Source organism: Papaver somniferum, chromosome 10 (assembly GCF_003573695.1).
Source record: "Papaver somniferum cultivar HN1 chromosome 10, ASM357369v1, whole genome shotgun sequence".
NCBI lineage: Eukaryota > Viridiplantae > Streptophyta > Magnoliopsida > Ranunculales > Papaveraceae > Papaver > Papaver somniferum.
Window position 1 is genome coordinate 25,248,358 of NC_039367.1, and position 20,939 is coordinate 25,269,296.

The following is a 20,939-nucleotide window of genomic DNA, read 5'->3' on the forward strand; positions in this document are numbered from 1 at the left end:
GAGAATCTGTATGTCCTCATAGCTCTTTGGATACTTGTGACCAATTAGAAGTCATGGTTTTGTGGGTACACCTCTGGTAAACCCTCCTGAGACTATATCTCGGTCACTAGGGCCACCTAGTGAGTTAGGCTTTTATTTTTATTAGTTTTGCTCGAGGACTAGCAAATAATAGGTTTGGGGGTATTTGATAGACACATTTTTGTGTCTGAATTGTCCTCAGTGTCTCTATTGCTAGTGCTTGATTTTGTACTTATTATGGTGTTTTTATGTTTGTGTAGGTGTTTTTGGAGAAATACACTTGTGTGGAAAAAGTTGCTCAAAAAGTGCTATTTGGACCCCCGAAGGATATTTGCTATACAGACCCCAGATTTGGCTAAGGAACACCCATGGATATGTGTAGCACAAATTCATCCACATCACCATTTTCTATCGGCACCCCCACTCTGGATAAGGGGCACTCTTCTTCATCGTTTAAACTGAGTTTTGGCGGGAAAGTGGTTTGTGAAAACCCGAGAATTGGCAGTGATCGATTTTGGGAGTTTTTTAGCGAGACTAAATCGCTCCAATAAGTTTTATCATTCCTGTTACACTTAAGCAGAACTAGTAAGTCCATTGGATTCGACAAAATTAGGTTATACACGTGATTTCTCGTGACACAGAGGAGATAGTTTTGCTCGGAATTTTTGCGGATATTTTTGGTTGGTTTGCGAGTTGGTAAATGGAGTTGGCCGAGATTTGGAGCGTGTATGGGTAACAAATCAACGTGTTTGAAGTGGTCTAGCACGAGAAATCAGGTTGAGAAGAGATATTCTCATCGGTTTAAGAAGGCAGGGAAAGCCACGTATGGGAAAGATACTCGGGATTTTTGTGCCATGTTGAGGAGATTTCGTGAGGATACTGTATGTATAACTGCTACTGGGATTAGGTAGAAATGTGCTGGAGCAATTCTGTGTACAACATACTTATGAGAAGGAAAATCAGGGAAGAAAATATTCATGAGAAGATTTTTCTTCACTGTCGAGTAATGGGAGATTTCGTGGAGTAATGAGGAGTTATTCTTGTCCATATTGATTATAAATACAACTCTGGGGTAGCGTAGAGGGGCACGGGGATTTGGAACATCACAGAGGCGAAACACAATCACCAGAGAAACCTACTACTGCTGCTGCCATTGAAGAACACGAAGAACATAGACCCACAGAAGCAGTCGTTTTTGCTACAGTATTTGCGACTATTCAGCGACAGTCTTAGAGATACAGTAACAGTGACATATCCTCTGTATCGTTCTTTGGTTTGCAACTATTTTAAGCGTTACAAACACGGTTTTGAATTATTTCTCCCTTTTCATCATTTGTAAACACTATTTGAGTAATGAAATCAACTTTTGAGGGTGTTTCCAACATGATAATGAGCTAAATCTCCCATAACCAAGGCAATGAAGAAGCTATTTATGCATGAATAATTGGTAACTATTTTATTTTCTCTAATTTATAATTTATAATTCACTCAATCACTACTTTTGCAGAGTTTTAAATTGTTTGCATAATTTTCTTAATTAATTGTGATTCAATCTGATTGGTTATACTTTGGTTAGTCAATTGATAATCTATGCTTAGGGAATACAATTGATATTTGAGAATTTACCTGATTATTTGTGAATTAAGAAATAAGGGACTTAAAAGATAATTAGAGTTTTGGATTATTTTCCATAATTTATTCATGTGTGATAGTGGAATCAGTGTCTTGGTTATTCATAATAATCTTGAACTAAGTTTTGTTTGTTTTTAAATTTTATTAAATCTAAAATATTTTGCTTTCACAAGTCTCAATGAACCTATTACTACTACAACAACTTGAAACCACATCAGTCTCGGACTAGGATAGAAAGTGTAGTTGATCTCAAGGACTTCATGGCGATTCATCATACAAGTAGAAGAACTACTCAAGGAACCGGTGGAACTTCTCGACAAAAAGGTATGTGAAAGACTTGAACTTCTATCACTCAAAAGTCTATCTACTCTATCTCCTACTCTTTGAGGCAAGAAGTCGTATGCTATATATATAGACTTGGATTGTACACATTTGGTATTTCGAGCCGAGTATACCTCGCCTATCAATATCTCGAAATATGTGTTGGTAAGATTTTCGCTTCGATAAAGGTTATCTTTACCTAGTAACGAAAGTCATGATATGTTTCAATCATCTTGAAAATTGCTTTGACGAGAAATGGTGTAACAACTGTATAACGTCCTATAAGAATGTTTCAATGATTGAAATGAGAGTTTAAATTACATAACCAATGGTGGACATAAGCATTGTTGTGGAAACACATTTATGTATAAGTCCTATTCCTTGAACCAAAGTTTGTGAACTTTGTTGATCAAGAGAACCTGAAGAATGGCGTGAGCCAAGTCTGCGAACTCAGGAAGTTCTCAAACCCGAGAATTTATGCTGGAGTTGACAAACTACTTGCGTGAAATTAAGTCTGCGAACTCAGTCCGCGAACCCAGGACTTCTCATACCCGAGAATTTCTGCTGGAGTTTGTAAACTCTGCCCGGTACTTAAGTCCGCGAACCTAGTCTGCGAACTTGAGAAGGTTATATATCTGAATATGATTTCTGAACTTAAACTTAAAAAGAATAAGGATTGCAGTTTGAAAACCGTGGATATAAAAGTTCATGAACTGATTCAAGTGAATCAAATCATCTTTGCTTTAATTGTGTCTTTTGTAGTACATAAGATTTCCTTGGAATTGAACAACTCTCTAACTAGTTCATCTTGAAGTCATTTGAACTAGTTATGGTAAAGAAGAACATGGTTGATATGAAATGCTCATATGGATAACCTTTTGGTTAACTATTGTTGAACCAACAAGTGCATGCGTTTGGGTACGGTTAAGAAACCTAGAAACGTGCATTGTCAAGTGTGTGCAACAAGATAAGTTTTCGATCTAACGGTTGAGAAATATTATCTTGAATCTAAATCAGGTTTTCATCTAACGGTGGATATTGATTGCTTTGTTACCAAAGTAACTTAATTGCAAACCCTGATTTGAAAGACTATATAAAGGAGACATCTAGTATTGTGCAAAACTAATCCCCACAACTTACGTGTGATACTAGTTTGCGTGCTAGAGTCGTTTCTCCTTTAACCTTTGGTTTTCTTCTTCTAAAACCCGGTTAACGACTTAAAGACTTCATTGGGATTGTGAAGCCAGACCGATACTACTTTTATCGTAGTTGTGTGATCTGATCTTGCATCTTCTATCGTACGAGTATAATCAGATTGATTGGCTTGAGATTGATATCTCCGATAGACAAGATATAAAAAGTAGTCACAAACATCTTCATCTCATTGTTTGTGATTCCGAAACATCTTGTTTCGCTACCATAAGATTAAGATTGTTGTGAGGTGATTGACAACTCTAGGCTGTTCTTCGGGAATATAATACCGGATTATCAATTGGTTCCTTTTCACCTTGATTATTATCAAAATGCGGAACAAAACCTTTAGGGTTTATATGTGGGAGACAAATTGATCCTTTGATAGACTTGTCTGTGTGAGACAGATTTGTTTATTGTCAAAGCCTGCGATTTTGGGTCGTAACAACTCTTAATTGTGGGTGAGATCAGCTAAGGAATCAATTGCGCAGTATCCTGCTGGGATCAGAGGCGTAGGGAACCTTGGATCAGTGGGAGACTGATTGGGTTTCAACTACAGTTCAGTTCAAAGTTAGCTTGGAGTAGTCTAGTCATTTGCGGTTTCCTCGTTAACAAAATTTCTGGTGTCTGTGTTATTTATATTTCCGCATTATATTATTTTATCTTTATAATTAAAAAATACAGGTTGTGCGTTAGATCATCAATTAGAGTAATCCAACCTTTGGTTGTTGATTGTCATTGATTGATCCTTGGATATTGGTCTTTGGTACCATCCAAGTTATTCCTTGTGTTTGATTAAAGACTCGCTGATTTCTTTTATCTTGAGTAAATCAAAACAAGAGAGAGATATTAAATCCTTGAGATACTTTTACCTAGATTGAGTCTGACTGTCTAGTTGATTCTCTAGAAAGTATTTCGGAGTTAGTCCATACAGATTGCTAAGCGAAATATTGGGTGGTGTTGTTAGACCCCCGCTTTTTCAATTGGTATCAGAGAAGGCAAACAAGTTTAAGACCTTACAAGTATGTGTTTGTAGCGATCTGACTCTATGGACAAGAGTACTATCTCTGATAAACGTTTTACCAGAAATAAAAGTTCTATCTCGTCTAACTCTATTAAAAAGAGGGGTTCTACAATCTCGAATATATATGAACCTTTTGTACTGGTGAGACAGAATAACACTGACATGTGTACTTCCGATTATCCTTCAAATGTGAGCCTCTCCATTAATGAACGAGATTCAGCTGAATAGAGTGAATTGATTCTAAATATTGTTAGAATCCAAGATGTAGATTCAATCGGTTGAAGCACCATGTCAATGTTCTACTTGGTGTAATAAGAAATTGCAAACCCAAAGGTAATACTGAAGCTCATTCTTCGTGTACGTCTCTTGAAGCTAGACTTAGAAGGGATGCCTTGGAAATTGAACATCGCTTGAGTAAGCTCTCTATTCAAGGATTCTCAAAGCAATCTAATATGCCAAGTACTTATGACACAACCAAAGATGGTTCATGCTCAGAAGTAAAAACAGAAGCCCCTTCTAGTAAAACGGATGTGCCTGAAGTCACCATCACTCAAGGATGTTGCACATCAAATGGAGGGAAGAAATCTTCTAACGATGATAATAAGACTGTACCATCTAATCATTCTGATGATCAGAAAGTATTTCTTGTCTGTGAGACAAAGAGTTCTGTTAAACGAAAGGGAACCTCTAGGTTGAAGAAAAACTATTTGGTTCAACTTCAAAACACCTTAGATTTAATTCTTAAAGGTGTAACTGACATTCGTATGACTAAACCAATTGGTTTTCGTACCTACCCTGTGTATGTTACCAGGAAAGTCAGTTCAATGAGTTTCTCGAACACTCAAGAACAAAACAGACGTCTTAATAAACATCGTCTAAAGGAAGATCGTGTCGTGGTCCCTGAAAATAACACTGCTCCTATTGAGAAAGGAAGTTCAGAAGAAAGAAGAAAAATTGATGAAATAAGAGATAATCTGAAAAATATAATTGAAGGGTATAAAGATTTCGTCAACAGGTTGTCTTCCTCCTCAAACCAAAATTCTTCTGGTAAGAACTCAAACTATGTCTCATATTTTGATGACAGTAAGTTTTATGATAATTTTTCACATAAAAAGGAGTCCCTCTCTAGATTCAGGAGGAAAAATAAACTTGACCATAAACACAAATCTCTTGATGAGCGTGTAGCTCATACTTGTGCTGATTAATCACAAGTTTAAAGAGCTTACTCATAAAAATCCTCTTGAGTAAGATGTGTTAATAATTAGGTATACTTTTGGTTTTTGCGTCTGTTAAGTTGAGCTATTTTCTTATCGTCTATAGCTAAAATTTTGATTGCAGACCTGTTTGACTTAAAGTATTGGTTTTTCTCTAAAATGTTGTTTTTCGTTGTTAGAAAGTTTTGTTTGTGGGCCTTTCTTTTCTGGGTAATGTTGCATTCGAACGGGTATCCATGTTCTGGCACGAGTCAACTGTTTAAACCCTAAAATCCCTTCCTCAGGAAACCCTTATATACTTACCTATTGAGTTGCAAAAGTCACGTACCCATACTCTAGGATGGTTTCTGGGATGTCAAGAATGTCTTATTCTTCATCTTGCTATGGTGGTTTTGCAAGAGGATTCCTTGACAAAGGTGTTTTTGTTGAGTCCAAGAAGAAGAGAACCCTTGTAGATGAAGATCATCTGAATGCTTCATGTTATTTTGCCTATGTTCATGAGGATGTTGTAAAGGATGATATGATTTCTTCTGAAATTGTTCATGACTTTCTTAAGTACTTTGGGGAAGCAAAACATGAGCTCATTTCTATTCTGAAAGATCTTGATGCGTTGAAAATTGAGTTGGAAAAGGTTACTGTTGACCTTGGTCTCATAAAGTCTTACATCAATGATCTTCACAAAGAGAATCACCTCTCCGATGTTGCAATGAATGTTGTTGATCACAAGCTCAAAGACCCTTTGTCTCGTGAGGATTCTGAACCGTCCATATGATCTTAGTTCGAGTTGGGATAGTACTGGAGTCCGTGTTTCTTTAACTTGTTTTATTTATGTTGCCTAGTATGTCTTGTTTTTGGTTTATTTAGAAGAATAACTAGTGCTTGGAATAACAATGATTGTGACTACACATAGCTATTATTTTTCATCTTCTTTTTTTTTTAGGTTTATTTGTATTAAATTCTAAAAAAATTTTGGAGGATGATGTCTTTCAGTATTTAATCTTTATGATTTGTTATATTGCAATTTGTTATGGGATATTGGTGTTTACGTCCGTGAACTATGTTTGTCCCATACTTTGTCAAAACTAAGTCGTTCGTGTTCGGTATTCACGTACTGGTAAAAGAATGAATGGACTTTTGACAAATACAAAAGTTAATCCTATATTGTCAAATATCTTGATGGGAGATAGGTTAAAATCTTTTGTTTTCAAGGATTATGTCTATTAATTGTCGTTATGCAAATAATGATTGAAGATAGAATGAATCATTGTGTATTCCGCAGTATTGATCATCCCTGATCCATATTTTATGTATTAATGTGGGGCTCTGTAATGTATCTTATGTTGAGCACTATACAACCAAGTTGATTTTTTAGCTTAGTGGTGTTCCGCGAGATTTGTTATGTCGAGCATATTTAACTAAATTAATCATCTTATTTGGTTATTTAGTTATTGCTCTGTAAGTTTTCTTATGTCGAGCAAAACAAATGACAATTAAATTGATTACCTTTGTAATTAGTTTGGTTGTGTATTCTGATGATATTTTTACAGTGATTGTAGAAGTGGTAAGTAATGGTTCGTTCAAGACTTGTGAAAGCAGCTTTTTTAGACTTAATTTTTATAAATAAAAATAACAAACTCGAATAAAAATTGTTGTGAGAATTATGGAGAGACTGGGGCTAGGATTCCGCTATTTACCAATTCCAAAGTGATACTAATTATAATCATGCAATTTCACACGTTCAAACTGATTCTCAACTATTGCAAAAGTAGATTTTTAGAAACAACAAATGTTAATCCAAAGCATGAGACATCAAAAACCTGGGCTAAGCATGTTCCATCAAAAGAAAATACAATTGTTTAACAAAAATCATAAAATCTATTTTCAATCTAGGCAAATAATCATAAATAAAAATTGCACAAATTAAATAATTAAGAATTACCACTTTTTCATTGGAAATATAGCTTCCTCCGTCGCCCCAAGGATTGGGTCTAGCTCATCATGATGGAAACACGCTCAAAAGTTGATTTCATTTATGCTCAAAGATGGTTTACAAATGATGAAAGTGTGAGAATGATTAAAATTACAGAGAACGATATATGTTGACTGTCGCTGTTACTATAGCAAATAAGACTGTCGCGCAACTGACGCTGAGACTGTAGCTTCTAAGACCCACAACTGTGTGTCGTTACCATTGTTGATAAACGACTGTCTTGGTTGGTCTGTTCTTCGTGTTCTTTAGCTATGCAGTAGCAGAAATGGCGTTTCCTGCAACTTTGTTTTCTCGACTCTCTGTTCATTCTAACTGCTCCCCAAACTATTCCTCTCCCCTCTATGCTACCCCAGATTCATATTTATACTCAACGGGGCCAAGAATAACTCCTCATTACTCCACGAAATCTCCTATTAAACGGCAGTGAAGAAAAATGTTCTCGGGAATGTTTTCTTCCCTGATTTGCCTTCTCATGCATCTGCAGATATGTAACACACTCCAAAAAGATTCTACACGCACCAGATAACATCAAACACGCCTCTACCACAAGATAACTTCCCCAAATAATGAGAAGTACCGAGAATATTTCACAAAGAATATATGGACCTGTTTTCTTCAAATGAGAGAATCGACCTTCTTTTTTTGAATCAAATGCAGTGACCACCCCTGTTTTAGCGTAACAGATCAATACCAATCCAGTTCAAGCCAAGAATCTCGCCAAATATCTTCATCAATCTTCACAGATTAAATCCAGGAAAACACGAGTTTTTCCTCACTCCCTGTTTTGCTTCCAAATGATTATCCAGCCCAACTGGATCGATTCCAGCGACCCTACCACTCCTGTCTAGTCCAGAGGAAAATACCCAGCCTTTTAATCTACCTAAAACACGCTCAAATCGCAAACCCTAATTATGTTCTTCCGCTGCAAAACCTTCCCGCCAAAACCGTAGTTTGAATTGGAGAAGATGGGTGCCCCTTAACCGTCTGTTGAGTGTAAATAGCATGTGTCCAACTGAGGTGTCCCTTATAAATTGAGGTTCCCCTTATCCAAAACCGAGAGTCCGAATAACATGCGTCCTCCGGGTGCCAAAATCAACTTTTCGAGCCGAATTTTCCAAAAATGTCTATTTCCCAAAAATGCCTACAAACACATAAAATACCAAAATTAATACAAAATCGAGTGCCAATAATACTGAAAATTGAGGACAATTCAGTCACAAAAATGTGTCTATCAAATACCCCCAAACTTATTATTTGCTAGTCTTCGAGAAAATCTAATCTAGAAAAATAAAAATGACTACACTTAGCACGTGCAGCAAGCCGTTAAATCGCTAGGTGGCCGTAGTGGCCGAGTGTTGTCTCGAGGGAGGGGGGGATGTTTAGCAGAGGTGTACCCACAAAACCTTTACTCCAGACCCTAGCTATCTACGCAGAACCTTGGAAGGCACTAAAGAATCTCCTTGGTTGGCATACAAACATTGACTATAGAAGGAAGTACCCTGATGCGAAATTCCAATTGTTGTACACGAGTTTTCACTCAACATACTATAATTCATATATAAGTGACAGAGCTCTACTCAGATAGTTTCTAGACATCATAACCGGAGTCAACCAATCATATGGAAAGATTAAGAAGATGGATAAAGAGAAAAATAGATGGTTTAAAGTGAACAGTGTTTCCCATATCTGTCTGAAGGCCTCTGCCAAGATGAACCTATCCTAATGGACTGAGACACCGGTCTGACTAATATCAACACAACTGGAATATACAAGGGTACCAGTGGTCGATAAACCTAACTTTAGGTCAACACAACTGGCATATACAAGGGCACCAGTGGTCTACTTTATTGAATTTATTCCGGTTGGTCTGATGGTCTGGTCTCAATTTTTATTTTTATTTTGTGGTATCTCAATCACTCTATTTCACCCTAGCAATGGTAACAACTCGAATCGTGTGCCCCACCAAATCACTTAAAAAATAAAAACAGAAGGATTAGGATTCAACGAGATATGGCGAAACTATCATTTTTTTTTAATTCTAACACCTGAGCTCTGTGCTTTTATGAAATAGACTCTTTAGATGTTTCCATCTAATTAGATTGGTTCCTCAACTCCTATAACAAAGATTTTCCCATCCACTTAGATTGGTTAGTGCCAACATTAATAAACATAAAATTTCTAGGCTTTGGAGTTTATTTATTGCAACTAAAAAGTTTCTCCCATACCCCCAAACTTAAATCTAACATTGTCCTCAATTTTCTAAAGATAAATTAAAAGCATGAACAAGGAGAAACTGTTACCACTCGAAGCAAAAGAGTTAAGGAAAGATATTACCGTGTTGCATGAGATTGGGTTACCTCCCAAGAAGTGCTAAGTTTAAAGTCTTTAGCTGGACATCAAATACCTCAAAAAAGATTGCCAGCTTCCAAAGTCATAGACCAATAGCCAAAATAGTTGCGGGTCCTCAGAACCAAATAGAGCAGACACAAAAGAAAGACTACCATCTTGGATTAAAAAAATGAGCTGACGGAGCATAACTTGATCTAGGGATTTCATCAAGGAAACTAGATTTATATGGGGTGTCTCTTTAGTCTCTATATAAGTGTCTAGGAAAACAGGTTCAACCGAATTACATGTCTTTAAGAATTGGGTTTCTTCATGGACAGTATCTGGAGGATCAGGTAGCATAGTTTGAAGAAACGCAAGTAGTATCTTAGACGCACAAAGCTCGAGTCCCAAGTTAGGTACTTCAGTTAGGGATACATGACGATCACTAGAGTCATCATTATCCCCAAACTTAGGGTGAACAATATCCTCAAATGGACCAAAATCTATGGGATGGGTTCTAGGTTCCATAAAGTCAGCACAGATACTAGCTTCTTTTGGGGAATATTCATCTAAACGAACAACATCCTCATATAATGGATTATCAAATAAAATCTCTAGCATAGGCTCATCAACTAAGGTGTTCGTTATGGTTACATCCTCCGAAGCACTGAAAGGTTCATCAAATAATGAATTATCAAACATAGTGCAGGCTAAAGGATCAGGAACTAGAGTGCTAATCATGTTCACCACTTCTAAATCATCTATCTCAGAAAACTTAATGGTATTAAAGACATTTAGCTCAGTAGTCATATTACCAAAAGATATGTTCATAAGTCCGGTTTTGATGACAACATTAGATGTGGCTAAGAATGGGCGACCTAAAATCACCGGTATTTGAGCACTTGGATCCTGAACAGGATGGATATCTAGAACAAAAAAATCCACTGGGTATATGAACCTATAAACCTCAATAAGAACATCTTCTATGACACCACGAGGCACTTTGACAGACCTATCAGCTAATTGAAGTTTCATTTTGGTCGGTTTCAACTTACCAAGTCCTAGCTGGGTATACACATGGTATGGGAGTAAGTTAACACTAGCTACCAAGTCAAGAAATGCCTTATCAACTACATGATTACGAATCACACAAGATATGGTGGGGCATCCAGGGTCCTTATACTTAGAGGGTGTTTGGTTCATAAGAATTAAACTTACTTGACCAGCTAAAAAAGCTTTCTTATGGACATTAAGCTTACGCTTTCCTGTACAAAGATCTTTAAGGAACTTGGCATAAGCGGTCATATGCCTAATTGCTTCTAATAATGGAATGTTGATATTCACCTGCTTAAATGTTTCCATTATCTCGTTGAAAGTCGACTCCTTCTTTGTTGGGGATAACAAATATGGATATGAGGCTCTAGGCACATAGGTAGTCCTATCAGCAATTTCTTGGGACTCCTTAGAAATGTTTCAGTTTCCTCATCTATGAGCTCCTCTTCGGAAGTTGAAGGTGGAACTACAGTATGTCCACTAGGCATGGCTACCTTATTGTCTACCGTTTTACCGCTCCTAAGGGTTTTTATAGCATTAACATGATCGGATGGTCTTTCACCTATTTCATTAATTCCTCTAAGGTTGGGTTGAGTTTGACTAGGAAACTTACCTCTTTCTCTTAAAGACTCATTTATCTGACTAACCTGAGTTTTCAACTCGGAAATAACCTGAGAGTTAGCATGACCTATTCTCTTATTTTCTTCTAAACCTTGAGCAACAGATTGCTGAAACTGCACAGTGTTACGAGTTAACAAAGCAAGAGACTCTTCTAAACTCATAATCTTCTTATCCGAAGGGTTCTGAAACTGTGCCGGAGCTGAAGGATTCTTAGTATAGCTAAAACCTGGGGGAACCTGAGAGTTACTAGACTGACCTTGATTCTGGCCCTTAGACCAAGAAAGGTTGGGATGGTTTCTCCATCCAGGGTTATAGGTTTCTGAATATGGGTCAAACTTCTGACGGTTATCGAATCTAGTGTTGTTATAAAGAGCATTGGCTTTCTCCTCAACAGTATGGCCTTCCCAAAAAGTCTTTATTCTATCACTATTACCACTAGAATGACCTAATTCTAGGGCTTCTAAGCTTTTGGCTATGACTACTATTTTAGCATCTGACTCATAAGATCCTTCTACCCTATTGACATTTCCTCTACTTAGAAGAATTGTTTTCTGGGGTTCCCTACTATTTTCCCATTGTTGGGTCTTATCGGCGATTTCATTCAAAAATGTCATCGCCTCATCAACAGTTTTATTCTCAAACCCACATGTGCATAAGGACTCAATCATGGTTGTTGTTGAATAATCTAAACCCTCGTAGAGGATATGAACTAACCTAACCATCTCTAAACCATGATGAGGACATTGAGATATTAAGTTATTGAACCTTTCTAAATATATATATAAAGATTCTCCCTCTTGTTGAGCAAAAGTACAGATTTGTGTCATAATAGACGATGTTTTGTGCCTTGGGAAAAACTTCTGTATAAAGGCAGATGTAAGTTGGTCATAGGTTTCAATTGACTCAAAAGCCAAACTATACATCCAAGATTTGGATTTATCTTTTAAGGAAAAGGGGAATAACCTAAGTTTCAACACATCATCACTAAGGTTTTTAATTTTCAGAGTACTACAAACTTCCTCAAATTCCCTAACATGAAAATAGGGGTTCTCATTCTCTTTTCCTAAAAAGATTGGGAGCATCTGTAAAGTCCCAGGTTTGAGTTCATAATTTGCCTCGGTTTCAGCTAACTTTATACAAGACGGATGAGAGGTCCTAGTTGGGTTTAATAAAGCTTTCAAAGTTGACATATCTGGCACTACCAAAGGACTAGGAGTACTTTCTTCACTAATTGTCAAGTTTTCAAGGCTGAAATTTCCAAAGACAGGGCTCTCAAAAGAAGAGTCTTCGAGCTCCCCGCCTTCACAAGAAGAAATAATAGGTTTATCACTAATCAAACGACCTAAAGTGTTTCTTTTCCAAGCCCGCTCTTTAATAACCTTGGGCATACACAAGAAAAACAAAAGAAAAAGAAAGAAATCCTAAAAGGAAGGGAAGTTCTATGCAAACGCAAACAACGCTGACTCCAACACTGCAAACCTACTGATTTCTAGCAAACAAAAACCATGATGGCTCCACTTAGATTGTTTCTAGACCATCTTCTAATCCTTCGAAAGGGAATTCGTTACAATTTAAGCAAACCCCTCTGAAATCAATCCGAGTTTAAGTAAATTGAATCGAGACGAGGGAAGCTCAGTGGAGCTTTGATACCCAAGGCCTCACCGGCGTTACAAGGCGGCGTATTCAACTTATAGAAACCATCATGAACTTTGAAGCATGCTTAAAAGAGTAACCAATATTTTTCGAATGACTTTCCTATTAAGCTCATTACCCTATAGGTCTCGTTCTAGTCAAATTTTAGGCTTAGGTTCGCGTTTGGTTACATTTTCCTAAGGCGGGCAAGAAGAGAACGGTGATGAAATCCGAACCCTTATCTTGTATGGCCAGTCCTTGCCCTTTACTAGGAAATTGAAGCAGCCGTTTTCAAATCCTCGGCATATATGCAAACGAATGAATACAGTACCTCGCTGACAGGGGATTTGCGAGTGTTTCGACAAACTTACCTCCCGTACCAGACGGGGGATGAACCGCTGAAGTCGACTCGGGCCACGACTCCTATGTCATGTACGAACCCGAGGGGCTGAGGCGATATCGTAATCGCCGTCCTTCTCTGCAAACAATTTATATTTAAACTACCTTTCCGTAGGGTTAAAAAAAAAGTCCCAAAATCCACAGTCCAAAGTCCAAAAATAAAGTGCAAAAGAAAAAGATAATATAAAAAAAATAAAAATCTAAAAATAAAATAAAATAAATGTCTCTCTCTTTTTTTTTAATTAATTTTTATTCTTCTTTTCTTTCGCTCCTTTCGTTTTGCTTTTACTCCAAATCTTTAAGTATTCACCAAAAGCTTTGGCAAATTTTTCTTTCGCTCCAAACTACAAAATCTGTAAGGAAAGACAAAAACTCAAAAACGTAAAGAACAACAAATAAAATAAAAACAAAAAACAAATAAAAACCTAAAAACTCTAGCCTAAAGACAAGTCCGCGACGGCGGCGCCAAAAATCGATGATATTTTTAAAGTGGTTGTAGAAGTGGTAAGTAATGGTTCGTTCAAGACTTGTGAAAACATCTTTTTTAGACTTAATTTTTATAAATAAAAATAAAAAACTCGAATAAAAAGTGTTGCGAGAATTATGGAGAGACTGGGGCTAGGATTCCGCTATTTACCAATTCCAAAGTGATACTAATTATAATCATGCAATTCCACAAGTTCAAATTGATTCTCAACTATTGCAAAAGTAGATTTTTAGAAACAAAAAATGTTAATCCAAAGCATGTGACATCAAAATCCTAGGCTAAGCATGTTCCATCAAAAGAAAATACAATTGTTTAACAAAAATCATAAAATCTATTTTCAATCTAGGCAAATATTCATAAATAAAAATTGCACAAATTAAATAATTAAGAATTACCACTTTTTCGTTGGAAAGGTAGCTTCCTCCGTTTCCCCAAGGATTGGGTCTATCTCATCATTATGGAAACACACTCAAAAGTTTATTTCATTTATGCTCAAAGATGGTTTACAAATGATGAAAGTGTGAGAATGATTAAAATTACAAAGAACGATATATGTTGACAGTCGCTGTTACTATAGCAAATAAGACTGTCGCGCAACAGTTGCTGAGACTGTAGCTTCTAAGACCCACAGTTGTGTGTCGTTATCACTTTTTATAAACGACTGTCTTGGTTGATTTGTTCTTCGTGTTCTTCAGCTATGCAGCAGCATAAATGGCGTTTACTGCAACTTTGATTTCTCGACTCTCTATTCGTTCTAACTGCTCCCAGAACTCTTCCTCTCCCCTCTATGCTACCCCAGAGTCATATTTATACTCAACGGGGCCAAGAATAACTCCTCATTACTCCACGAAATCTCCCATTATATGGAAGTGAAGAAAAATATTCACGGGAATATTTTCTTCCCTGATTTGCTTTCTCATGCGTCTGCAGATATGTAACACACTCCAAAAAGATTCTACACGCACCAGATAACATCAAAACACGCCTCTACCACAAGATAACTTCCCAAAATAACGAGAAGTCCCGAGAATATTTCACAAAGAATATATGGACCTGTTTTCTTCAAATGAGAGAATCGACCTTCCTTTTCTTAATCAAATGCAGTGATCACCCCTGTTTTAAAGTAACAGATCAATACCAATCCAGTTCAAGCCAAGAATCTCGCCTAATATCTTCATCAATCTTCACAGATTAAGTGCAGGAAAACACGAGTTTTTACTTACTTCCTGTTTTGCTTCCAAATGATTATCCAACCCAACTGGATCGATTATAGCGACCCTACCACTCCTGTCTAGTCCAGAGGAAAATACCCAATGATTTTCAGCCTTTTAATCTACCTAAAACACGCTCAAATCACAAACCCTAGTTATTTTCTTCCGCTGCAAAACCTTCCCTCCAAAACCATAGTTTTGAATTGGAGAAGATGGGTGCCCCTTAACCGTCTTTGGAGTGTAAATAGCATGTGTCCAATTGAGGTGTCCCTTATAAATTGAGGTGCCCCTTATCCAAAACTGAGAGTCCGAATAACATGCGCCCTCTGGGTGCCAAAATAAACTTTTCGAGCCGAATTTTCCAAAAATGTTTATTTCCCAAAAATGCCTACAAACACATAAAATACCAAAATTAGTACAAAATCGAGTGCCAACAATACTGAAAATTGAGGACAATTCAGTCATAAAAATGTGTCTATCATATTCCAATTAGATTAATTATGAGTTCTCTTGTAATTAATCTAGTTGAGTATTTTCGTGTCTCCATAAATTCTCTTATGTTGAGCACAATCAATTGAATTGATCACTTTTGGTGTTTAATTTGGCTGCGTATTCCAATTAAACTAATCATGAGTTTACTTGTGATTAATTTGATTGAGTTTTTGGATATAGAAAATCATTCTTATGGTTTTTGGTGTCTAATAAAAATCCTTCTTTTCTTTCGAAATTAAGGTCTCTCTTGTTGTTCTTTCGGGAATGACATCAAATGGGGGAGAGTTCTTTTGACTTGTGCTTAATGGTCATATCTTGAGGGGTGTGCGACTGTGGAACTTTGGAGGGGTTATCTTGTATCTTTAAACTCCTTGATGAATGCATTTAGCTTCGAATTTATGATTCCATCTAAATTAGTTGGTATGTATTTTTTTTCCTTTTGTCATGAAATGTATCTTTCGGAAATTTCATTATGATCCCGTTCTTGTACCTTTGCCAATTTTATTGAAAAAAAGGGGGAGAATTAATATGTAGTTCACACTACAAATACATATGGTTTTCGGATCATTGTGTAAAGGGGAGTGGTTTCCATGTGAGATGGAATATTGACTAAGGGGGAGTGATACATATCACCATAGTATTATTGTTGAAGTTGTGATACAATTGAACTTTGACGCTGTGTAATAATATTATGACACTGTATAACAATGATCGAGAACTATGTTTTCTCATTGTTATAGCTACGGATCTTCAACAACGGTGATGCTAAACTTACAACCTTTGGGATCATTGGAGTACATGGAAATGACAAAGATTTCGAGGAATGTTGAAGATTAGACATGTGTAATAGGAGCTACTAAAGTTTCTTTATCTTTTTTGTATTCCATATGTATTGATAGTTTTGGCACTAAAATTGACAAAGGGGGAGATTGTTAGAGCATTGCTCGGTCGAACTCGCATGCGTTGGTATCTGAAGCTTGTTTGTCAATGTTAGTGATCAAAACTATAAGTCTTGATTTATAGTCTATTATAGCTAAGTCTGGGACTAGGATAGAAAGTGTAGTTGAGCTCAAGGACTTCATGGAGACTCATCATACAAGTAGAAGAACTACGCAAGGAACCGGTGGAACTTCTCGACCAAAAGGTATGTGAAGACTTGAACTTATCTATCACTCAAAAGTATATCTACTATATCTCCTACTCTTTGAGACAAGAATTCGTATACTATATATATATACTTGCATTATACACATTTGGTATTTCGAGCCGAGTATACCTCGCCTATCTATATCTCGAAATATGTGTTGGTAAGCTTTTCGCTTCGATCAAGTTTATGTTTACCTAGTGACGAAAGTCATGATATGTTTCAATCATCTTGAAAATTGCTTTGACGATAAATGGTGTAACAACTATATAACGTCCTCTAAGAATGTTTCAATGATTGAAATGAGAGTTTATATTACATAACCAATGGTGGACATAAGCATTGTTTTAGAAACACATTTATGTATAAGTCCTATTGCTTGAACCAAAGTTTGCGAACTTTGTTGATCAAGAGAACCGGTAGAATGGCGTGAGCCAAGTCCGCGAACTGCCGAAGTTCTCAAACTCGAGAATTTCTGCTGGAGTTGACAAACTACTTGCGTGAAACTAAGTCCGCGAACTCAGTCCGCGAACCCAGTCCGCGAACTGGCAAAGTTCTCATATCCGAGAATTTCTGCTTGACTTTATAAACTCATACCCGGTAACTTAAGTCCGCGAACCTAGTCTGCGAACTTGAGAAGGTTATATATATCTGAAGATGATTTCTGAACTTAAACTTAAAAATAATGAGGAATGCAGTTTGCAAACCGTGGCTATAAAAGTTCATGAACCGATTCAAGTGAATCAAATCATCTTTTCTTCAATTGTGTCTTGTGTAGTACATAAGACTTCCTTGCAATTGAACAACTCTCTAACTAGTTCATCTTGAAGTTATTTGAACTAGTTATGGTAAATAAGAACATGGTTGATATGAAATGCTCATATGGCTAACCTTTTGGTCAACTATTGTTGAACAAACAAGTGCATGTGTTTGGGTACGGTTAACAAACCTAGAAACGTGCATTGTCAAGTATGTGTAACAAGCTAAGTTTTCGATCTAACAGTTGAGAAATATTAGCTTGAATCTAAATCAGGTTTTCCATCTAACGGTGGATATTGATTTCTTTGTTACCAAGGTAACTTAATTTCAAACCATGATTTGAAAGACTATATAAAGGAGACATCTAATATTGTGCAAAACTATTCCCCACACCTTACGTGTGATACTAGTTTGCGTGCTAGAGTCGTTTCTCCTTTAACCTTTGGTCTTCTTCTTCTAAAACCAGGTTAACGAATTAAAGACTTCATTGGGATTGTGAAGCCAGACCGATACTACTTTTATCATAGTTGCATGATCTGATCTTGCATCTTCTATCGTACGAGTACAATCAGATTGATTGGCTTGAGATTGATATCTCCGATAGGCAAGATATAAAAAGTAGTCACAAACATATTCGTCTCATTGTTTGTGATTCCGCAATATTTTGTTTCGCTACCATACGATTAAGATTGTTGTGAGGTGATTGACAACTCTAGGCTGTTTTTCGGGAATATAAGACCGAATTATGAATTGGTTCCTGTTCACCTTGATTATTATCAAAAGACGGAACAAAACCTTTAGGGTTTATCTGTGGGAGATAGATTAATCCTTTTATAGACTTGTCTGTGTGAGACATATTTGTTTTTTGTCAAAGCCTGTGATTTTGGGTCGTAGCAACTCTTAGTTGTGGGTGAGATCATCTAAGGGAATCAAGTGCGCAGTATCCTGCTGGGATCAGAGGCGTAGAGAGTACAATTGTACCTTAGATCAGTGGAAGAATGATTGGGGTTCGGCTACATTCCAGTCCGAAGTTAGCTTGGAGTAGTCTAGTATCTGTAGCGGCTTAATACAGTGTGTGTTCAATCTGGTCTAGGTCCCGGGGTTTTTCTGCATTTGCGGTTTCCTCGTTAACAAAATTTCCGATGTCTGTGTTATTTCTATTTCCGCATTATATTGTTTTATCTTTATAATTGAAATAATACAGGTTGTGCGTTAGATCATCAATTAGAGTAATCCAACCTTTGGTTGTTGATTGCCATTGATTGATCCTTGGATATTGGTCTTTGGTACCATCCAAGTTATTCCTTGTGTTTGATTAAAGACTCGTTGATTTCTATTAGTTTGATTAAATCAAAACAAGAGAGAGATATTAATTCCTTGAGATACTTTTACCTAGATTGAGTCTGACTGTCTAGTTGATTCTCTAGAAAGTATTTCGGAGTTAGTCCATACAGATTGCTAAGCGAAATATTGGGTGGTGTTGTTAGACCCCGCTTTTTCATATGGTTTCATATATTGCAATTTTTTATGGGATATGTGTGTTTGCGTCCGTGAACTGTGATTGTCCCATACCTTGTCAAAAGTTAAGTCTTTCGTAAGTCGATATGCATGTATTGATAAAAGTATGAATGGACTTTTGACATCACAAAAGTTAAGCCTATTATGTCATTTATTGATGGAAGATAGGCTAAAATCTTTTGTTGATAAGGATTATGTCTATTGTATGTCATTGTGCGAATAGTGATGGAAAATAGAATGAATCCTTGTATATTCCGCAGTATTGATCTTCCCTGATCCATATTTTTATGTTATACTGTGAGGCTCTGTAAGTTATCTTATGTCGAGCATGATCAATTAAATTCATCACTTTTTGTGGTTAATTTGATTGTATATTTCCGATTATATTAATTATGGGTTCTCTTGTGATTAATCTAATTGAGTAGTTTTGGATTCAAATTCATATTCGTATGTGATTTGTTATGTCCAAAGAAATCCTTATTTTCTTTTGAAATTAAGGTCGCTCTTGTTGTTCTTTCGAGAATGACATATTATGGGGGATAGTTCTTAATTGAACTTGTGCTTAATTGCCAAATCTTTGTGGGGAGTGCGGCTGTGGAATATTATAGGGGTTATCTTGTATTTTTATAAACTCCTTGATGAAAGCATTTAGCTTCGGCTTTATTATTGCATCTAAACAATTTGATATATGCTTTCTTTTGGTCATGAAATGTCTCTTTTGGAAATTTCATTAGGATCCCGTTTTCGTACCTTTGCCAATTTTATTGACAAAAAGGGGGAGAATTAATATGTAAATCACATTACAAATACATATGTTTTTCGGATCATTATGTAAGGGGGAGTGGTTTCCATGTGAGATGGAGTATTGACTAAGGGGGAGTGATACATATCACCATAGTATTGTTGTCGAAGTTATGATACAATTGAACTTTGATGCTACATAATGATACTATGACACTGTATAACAATGATTGAAAATACTTGTTTTCTCATTGTTATAGCTACGGATTTTCAACAACGATGATGCTGAACTTACAACCTTTGGGATCATTGGAGTACTTGGAAGTGCGAAGATTTCGAGTAATGTTGAAGATTAGGCATGTGGAATAGGAGATACAAAAGTTTATTTATTTATTTTTGTATTCCATATGTATTGATAGTTTTGTCACTAAAATTGACAAAGGGGGAGATTGTTAGAGCACTGCTCGGTCGAACTCACATGTGTTTCTATCTCAAGCATGTTTGTCAATATTAGTGATCAAAACTATAAGTCTTGATTTCTAGTCTACTATAGCTAAGTATCGGACTAGGATAAAAAGTGTAGTTGATCTCAAGAACTCCATGGCGATCATCATACAAGACTAAGAACTACTCAAGGAACTGGTGGAACTTCATCGACTAAAAGGTATGTGGAGACTTGAACTTATGTATCACTCAAAAGTCTATCTACTCTATCTCCTATCTTGAGACAAAAGTCGTTTTGCTATATAAACTTTAATTACACACATTTGCAATTTCGAGCCGAATTTATCTCGCTTATCTATTTCTCGAAATATGTGTTGGTAAGCTTTCATTTTGGCCAAGTTCATATTTACCTAGTGATGAAAGTCATGTTATGTTTCAATCACTTTGAAAATGGCTTTGACGAAAAATGGTTTGTAACAACTATATAACGTCCTTTAGGAATGTTTCAATGATTGATGAGAGTTTAGATTCTATAACCATTGTTGGATATAAGCATTGTGTGGAAACACATATATGTATAAGTCCTTATTCCTTAAACCAAAGTATGTGTACTTTGTTGATCAGGAAAACAGGAACAAGAGATGTGAACTCAGTCCGCGAACTGGCGGAGGTTCTCATCCCGAGAATATCTGCTGGAGTTTATGAACTCCTTCCACGAAC